The sequence below is a fragment of the Penaeus vannamei genome, chromosome 5, assembly GCF_042767895.1.
Source record: "Penaeus vannamei isolate JL-2024 chromosome 5, ASM4276789v1, whole genome shotgun sequence".
In the NCBI taxonomy this organism is placed as follows: Eukaryota; Metazoa; Arthropoda; class Malacostraca; order Decapoda; family Penaeidae; genus Penaeus; species Penaeus vannamei.
This window is the reverse complement of record NC_091553.1, coordinates 40,235,803-40,243,302: the sequence shown is the minus strand read 5'-3', so window position 1 is coordinate 40,243,302 and position 7,500 is coordinate 40,235,803. Positions and strand designations below refer to the sequence as shown.

The 7,500-nt window shown below is 48.1% G+C and overlaps 1 protein-coding gene across 5 annotated transcripts in view; it reads left to right on the top strand.

Moving 5' to 3' along the window:
- The window catches only part of rdgA (retinal degeneration A), a 423,680-nt gene that overhangs the window by 228,041 nt on the left and 188,139 nt on the right, over positions 1–7,500 (top strand). The gene's annotated exons all lie outside the window — the stretch shown is intronic.

The following is a 7,500-nucleotide window of genomic DNA, read 5'->3' as shown; positions in this document are numbered from 1 at the left end:
ATTTTGACTCTCTTCCTATCCTTTTTCTTTTTGTTCTTCTAGTTCTTCCCCTTCATATTCCTTCTGTTCTACTTCTCTCTCCTCCCCACTTCCTCTTACACATCCTCTTCCTCCTCCTCCACTCCCTCCTCCTCCTCTTCCTACTCCTCGACTTCGTCCTCCTCATTCTCCCTTTCCTCCCCCATTTTCTCCTCCTTATTCTCCTCCATGTCCTTCTCCACTTCCTTCTTCTTAATTTCCTCCTCCTCCTACGTTTTCTCCTCCTTATTCTCCTCCACATCCTTCTCAACTTCCTCCTTATCCTCCTCCACTTCCTCATCATCATCCTTATTCTCCTCCTTATCCTCCTCCACTTCCTCCCCCTCCTCCTCTTCCTCGCGCTAAACCGATCGCCTTTCCTCGGGCTTCGTCGTCGTCGCCGTCGAGAACAAAGAGGCTTTCTGCGTACTTTCGGCGCTGACGTATTTTATTGGTCTCCGCTGACGGGCGAGTGGGCGCTGAGCTGATATCCCGCGGTTGGCTCTCGTGCGGCTGACACTCCGGCGCGGGTGACACACTTTTGGCTGACACTTCGGGATTTATGTCACTCTTGGTGGATGATTCTCTTTCGGCTGATAATTTGGCTGGTAACTGTCACACTTTTGGTATGATGCTCTTGTGCCCCCCCGCCCCCCACCCCCTTCTCTAGGATCTATTGAGTTCCTCCGCCACTTTTCCACTTTTTCATCCTTTTCCATACCAATCTTCTCCCCTCTCCTTCTTTCCTTCCTTCCTTCCTTCCTTCCTTCCTTCGCCCTGAATTACCTCCCCTCCCCCTCGCTTCTCCCATTCCCTTACCGCCCCCTTCTCCCTTCCCTTCCCTTGTCCTCCCTCCCCTCCCCTCGCCCTTCCTCCCCTCCCCTCCTTCTTCCTTCGCCTCCTCGCCTTCCCCTCGCCCTCCCTCCCTCCTCCCCTTTGTCACATTTTCTTCTCTATTGACCATCCACTTTCCTTCCCCTCCACCCGCCCCCCACCCTTCTAATGTGTGCGATGTCCCCTTCCTCTATGTACATTCTCCCCCCCTCTCCCCGGCCCCCTCCGTCTCTATCCTTTTCTGATTGCCATCCCCTCCCCCTCCCCTTTCTTCTCCGCTTCCCTTCCCTCTCCCTCTCTCCCCACCTCCCTTCCCTGTCCCTGTCCTTCTCTCCCCTCTTCCCTTCCCTGTCCCTCTCCCTCTCTCTTCTCTTTTCTCTCTCTCCCGTGTACCTATCTCCCCTCCCCTATACCTTCTCTCTTTCCCTTCCCCCTCCTCCCCCTCCCTATTTCTTCCCTCCCTCTCCTCTTCCATCTCCTTTCTCCCTTACCCCTTCTCCTCTCCTTTTCCCTCTCCTTTTCCCTCTCTCCTTCCCCCTCCTCCTCCTCCTCCTCCCCCTCCTCCTCCTCCCTTTATCATCCTACCTGTACCATCCTCCCTCCCTCCCTCCCCACCCTCCTCCTCCCCCATTTCGGATGCCATTGTCGAGTTGTTTTATCCAAGCACTTATATGATTGTTCCGTAATTGACAACCGGACAGACAGCTCTTTACGGAATGGTAAGAGGGGCTGTCTCTTTGATCTGGGCTCTCGCTGTCTCCCGTCGTCTATCCCTTCTCTCTCTCTCGCCTTCTCTCTTTCTCTCGTGATCTCTCTCTTTCTCTTGCGATCTCTCTCTTTCTCTCGCGATCTCTCTCTTTCTCTCGCGATCTCTCTCTCTTTCTCGCGATCTCTCTCTCTCTCTCTCTCTCTCCCTCTCTCTCTCTCTCTCTCTCTCTCTCTCTCTCTCTCTCTCTCGCTCTCTCTCTCTTTCTCTCTCTCTCTCTCTCTCTCTCTGTCCTTCGTTCTCTCTCTCTCTCTCTCCCTCTCTCTCTCTCTCTCTCTCGCCTTCTCTCTTTCTCTCCCTCTCTCTCTCTCTCTCTCTCTCTCTCTCTCTCTCTCTCTCTCTCTCTCTCTCTCTCTCTCTCTCTCTCTCCTCTCTCTCTCTCCCTCTCCCTCTCCCTCTCCCTCTCCCTCTCCCTCTCCCTCTCCCTCTCCCTCTCCCTTTCCCTCTCCCTCTCCCTCCCCCTCTCCCTCTCCCTCTCCCTTTCTCTCTCTTTCTCTCTCTCAAACTATCTCTATATAACTATCTTTGTTTGATGTATACTTATCTTGAACAGACCTTCCGGACGACGGAAAAATGGACAAACATTTATCACGTCTTCATACGGGGCAATGGTGCAAGGATCGCGTTGTGCAAGACGCTCGTAATTATTCAACTCGGAAAACTCGCCTCATTATCACACGCGAACAGCTACGACGCAACCAAACTTTCCCGCATTTTTAAATCTTTATTTTTCTGTTTTTTCTTTCTTTCTTTCTTTCTCTCTCTCCTTCTCTACTTTTCTGCTTCTCTCTTTCTCTACTTCTCTCTTTCTCTAATTCTCTCTTTCTCTACTTCTCTCTTTTTCTACTTCTCTCTTTCTCTCATTCTCTCTTTCTCTTATTCTCTCTCTCTCTCTCTCTCTCTCTCTCTCTCTCTCTCTCTCTCTCTCTCTTTCTCTCTCTCTCTCTCTCTCTCTCTCTCTCTCTCTCTCTCTCTCTTTCTCTCTTTCTCTCTTTCTCTCTCTCTTTCTCTCTTTCTCTCTCTCTCTCTGTCTATCTCACTCTCTCTCTCTCTCTCTCTCTCTGTCTCCTTCTCTTTTTCTGTCTCTGTCTCTGTCTCTGTCTCTGTCTCTCTCTCTCTCTCTCCCTCCCTCCCTCCTCTCCCTCCCTCCCTCCCTCCCCCCCCTCCATCTCTCCGTCTCTATATATCTATCAATCTATCTATATCTTTCTGTCTACCTACCTACCTTCCAATCTACCTACATGTCTACCTACATTTCTACCTACATTTGGTGCATATATTACAGACACGTATATTATGAAATGTCGGCCCTAGCCTGAAGTGACGTCAAGCCGAACAGTCAGTAGCTTCGATCCCGACCAGGAAAACAGCGATGTCACCTCACATCATGTTCAGAAACGGGGGGAAAAGCGTGCAGTTTAAGTATTCCATCCTTTTGCAAATTTTTAGGTTTTTAATTTCAGTTCTATTCGTATGGCTTTTATTTAATGGTCGTGGGATTATTATTAAACCGGATGTGGTGAAAGTCAGTTTATTTGTGCGACTTTGAGGCTTTTTATCTTCTCTTCCTGGTTTTCTCCGTCGCTAGGAAAAAGGAGAGAGAGAGAGAGAGAGAGAGAGAGAGAGAGAGAGAGAGAGAGAGAGAGAGAGAGAGAGAGAGAGAGAGAGAGAGAGAGAGAGAGAGAGAGAGAGAGAGAGAGAGAGAGGCAGACAGAAAGCGAGAGAAAGAAAGAAAGAAAAGAGAAAATATACAAGCATAACACCGCGCTCTTCAAACCTGCGAACAGAACCTAGCTCGGTTTCGAAGCGGGATTCTCATCTTTCCAATCCAGCTGATAAGTCCGCTGTGGATGTCTGTCGCGGAGTCATCGGCCGAGTGTGGATTTGCGTTCTTCGTCCGTTCGCCTCTTCCTTCCGTTATTGGTTTATCTGTTTATTCCTTTATTGTTGTTGTTGTCTTCTGTTGTTATGATGATGATGATGATGATGATGGATGTTATTGTCATTGTCTTTGTCATGTTTAGTGTTATTATTTTTGTTTGTTTGTTTGTTTTCCTGTGGTTTAGTTTTCCTCTTCTGATATACATTCGTCATCTTGTTTATCCTTTTCTCATCTTATCCACCTCAATATTTCCTCACAGCTCCTCTTCCGCCAGTTCTCTCTTTCTCATTTCCTCTCTCGCTCTATTCTTTCTCCTCTTCTCTCTTTACTTTGTTTTCTTGGTCTTTCTTCTCCCCTCTCCTTTCCTCCCTACGTTTTCCTTTCTCGTCTTCCTTCCTTTTTTCCCTTTTCTCATCTCGCCCCTTCTTCGCTTCCACTCCTCTCTTCTTTCGTCACTTCCTTCTCCCATCTCTCTCCCTGTGTCATTTTACTTAATCTTTCTTTCGCTTCCTTCCCCTTTCGGCCCCATTCCTACCCTCTTCCCTCTCCTTTTTTTCTTCTTTCCATACCCTTCCCCCTCCTCCTATCTCTCTTTCTCTCTCTCTCTCTCTCTCTCTCTCTCTCTCTCTCTCTCTCTCTCTCTCCCCTCCCCCTCCCTCTCCCTCTCCCTCTCCCTCTCCCTCTCCCTCTCCCTCTCCCTCTCTCTCTCCTTTCCCACTTTCCTCCCCTCTTTTACCCCTTTCTCCTCTCCCCCCTCTCCCCTCTTCCCTCTTCCCATCCTTCATCCTCTTTTACGCTCGAACGCACCTCGCTTATGCCTCCGACGTCAAGGAATTATGTATTCATAAAGTGAGGGAAGAAAGAGGCGCAGCAATGGCTTAATTTGAGGTTAATAAGGAGATCAGCAAACAGCGGCGGGATGAGGAGCTTCGAGAACCTTCGAGAAGCTTCGAGTCTCCGAATCTGTGCGGCTCTTGTGCGGTGGCTTTGGAGATTCGAAGCTTCGGGCGGGGAAGTCGAATGGGGGAGGTTCGAAGCTTCGGGGTTTCAGGGTTTTGATGACGTCACAAAAGTGACGGGTGCTTTGTGAATATGGTCGATCATTTTGGTCTTTTCAGTTTTCGAAAAGGATGGAAAATAATCATTTTGATGGTTATATTTTCATTGAACAACCACCAAAACACACCATGACACCTCGAGTTTCTACTGGCCTGCCTTTCCCGGGAATCGAGGGGGGAAGTTCGAAGCTTCAGGGTTTCGGGACGTCGAGGTTTCAAGACTTTCATGATTCGAGGATTTGGGGCTTCGGAGCTTCAGTGCTTCGTGGCTTCAGGGGGGAGGGATTTGAGGCTTCAGGGTCTCAGGGTTTTCAAAGTCTTCTGGGGGTTTCGGACGGTGAGGTTTCGAGACTTTCATGATTCGGAACTTCAGTGTTCGTTTCGGCTGCAGATTCAGCTGTGTTGGCGCAGTGCGTTTATTACCTTGTTTTAGCGCATTGTCGAAAATGGCGATGTCTTATATATGAGTGTACCTGCAGTATACATGTATGGTATAGCTACGTACATACATTCATGAATACGTACGTACACTCGTTTTTGTACGTATGCATGCAGATATCCTCATATACTGGCCTTGCACAGAAATATAATCAGAGGTAATAAGCATCACCTGGCCACAAAGTCCCCATGTTCGTCAAAGGAAGCTGTTTGTTCACGTCCTCAGCTGTGAAGGAGGGAGGAGCGAGAGAACGAAATAGGCCTTGTTACGTGTTGACTCGGCGCCGCTGCTTCCGCCATTTTTTCCTCTGTTAATCTTGTTTGTTTGCAATTACGCCCTCTCGCGTGTCGCTCTTTTGTCTTTCTCTGGGCTTCCGGGTGTGGAGCTCTAGTCGCGAGGTCTGTATTTTTTTTTTTTTTATTATTCTCTTTCAGTTTCTCTCTCTCTCTCTCTCTCTCTCTCTCTCTCTCTCTCTCTCTCTCTCTCTCTCTCTCTCATTCTCTCTCTCTCTCTCTGTCTCTCTCTCTCTCCCTCTCCCTCTCCCTCTCCCTCCCTCCCTCCCTCCCTCCCTCCCTCCCTCCCTCATTTTCTCCCTCTTCCTCTTCTCTATCTCTTTTTTTCCTCCCTATCTCGTTCTCTCAATCTCTCTCCCTCCCTCCCTCCTTCCTTCACTCTCTCTTTTGTTTTACTTTTTCCTCCTCTCCCCTCTTCTCCCCCTTTCCCTCCTCTCTCTCCGCTGATCCTCAAGCCTTGTTTCCTTTGCCGTGTGGAAGGTGGGAGAGCCATTAAGGTTATGCATATACGATATGTATCTGAATTATGGAGGCTGGGGTTAAACCTCGACTTTCTCGCTTTTCCTTCCTGCTGCTCTTCCTCCTCCTCCCCTATCACTCTCTTCCTCCTCCTCCTCCTCCTCCCCTACCTCTCTCTCTTCCCCCTTCTCCTCCCCCTCCCCTTCCCCTACCACTCTCTTCCTCCTCCTCTACCTCTCCTCCTGCCCCTTCCCCTCCTCCCACTCCTCCTCTTGCTCCTCCTCCTCCTCCCCCCCAACCGCTCTCTTCCTTCTCCTCCTCAACCCCTCTCTTTCTTCCTCCTCGTTCCCCTCCTCCTCTTCTTCCTCCTCCTCCTCCTCCTCCACCTCCTCCTTCCCCTACCACTCTTCCTCCTCCTGTACTCCTCCTCCTCCAACCCCTCTCTTTTCCTCCCCTCAACTCTCTTTCCTCATTCCCCTCCTCACCTTCCTCTCCTCCTCCTCCCTTCATTCCCCCTTTTCTCGTATCCCTTCCACTCCTTCTTCCTCCTCCTCTCCTCCCTCCTCCTTCTCTCTTCCTCCTCCTCCTCCCCTTCCACTCTCTTCCTCCTCCTCCTCCTCCTCCCCCTCCTCCTCCCCTTCCACTCTCTTCCTCCTCCTCCTCCTCCTCTACGCCTCTCTTCCTGCTCGTCTCCCCTCGGGCCTCTCGCCTGGCTCTTTCGCTCCCTCTTTTGACGTGGAATTGGAAATGATGTTGATGATCCGAACCGCCGATACGGAAGTCTGCTGCCGATGCCGATGCTCGCCGTCGGGGAGAGAGGAGGGAGGGAGAGGAAGGCTTCGCTTCTAGCCATTTTGCGTTTGGTTAAGAGCTTGTTTGTTTTGTTTGGTTTGTTTGGAAGTGGGTTTGACTTCGTTTTTTTCTTTTGTTTCTAGTTTTTTTTATGTTTTTGTTTGTAGTTCCTCTTTTTCATTTTTGGGATGTCTCTTTTTATTGTCGTTTTCGCCGTCATTGTTGTTGTTATGTTATCTATTATGTTATTATTATTATTATTATTATTATTATTATTATTATTATTATCGTTATTATTATTATCATTATTATTATTATCGTTATTATTATCATTATGTTTATTATTATTAGTTATTTGTTTCATCATCATCATCATTATTATTACCAGTATTATAATTATGTCGACTTTTAAACTGAGTTCGTAGTAACAATATATATATATATATATATATATATTGTTGCCTTTTGATTGCAATGATGCAAGATGAATAAATATAAGGCGTGTTGATCATCGGCCCCAATTTCCATGGTGGAGATATTTGCACATGCAATGCCCGCCAGTGAGCAACGCGCGAATATATTTTGCGCGAATGGGAAATACAAATGGGTCTCTTTTACCTCCTAAGTCATTTTATGAGCGCTGTGAGTTTTCCGGGATAGAAGTATACCGATTAAAAGTATAGATATCTTAGTCGTGATTGGATTATTTGTTTATTTTAGTTATTCGTGTGTTTGTTTACACATCTTTGTTTATTGTGAGAACGAAAATACATCGACGGAATAAGTGTTGTCTCATGGGACTCGATTGTGAATAAAACAGGGACGCACCGCTGACTTCCGTAACAAAAAGGAAAACCTTCGTGCAAATCGGCATTCGGATTGGCTATTCGGCCTCGGGCTGGCGACCTTATAGCCTGGATTGGGGAATGCTGTCATATAGCGCTGGATTTAGGGAATGT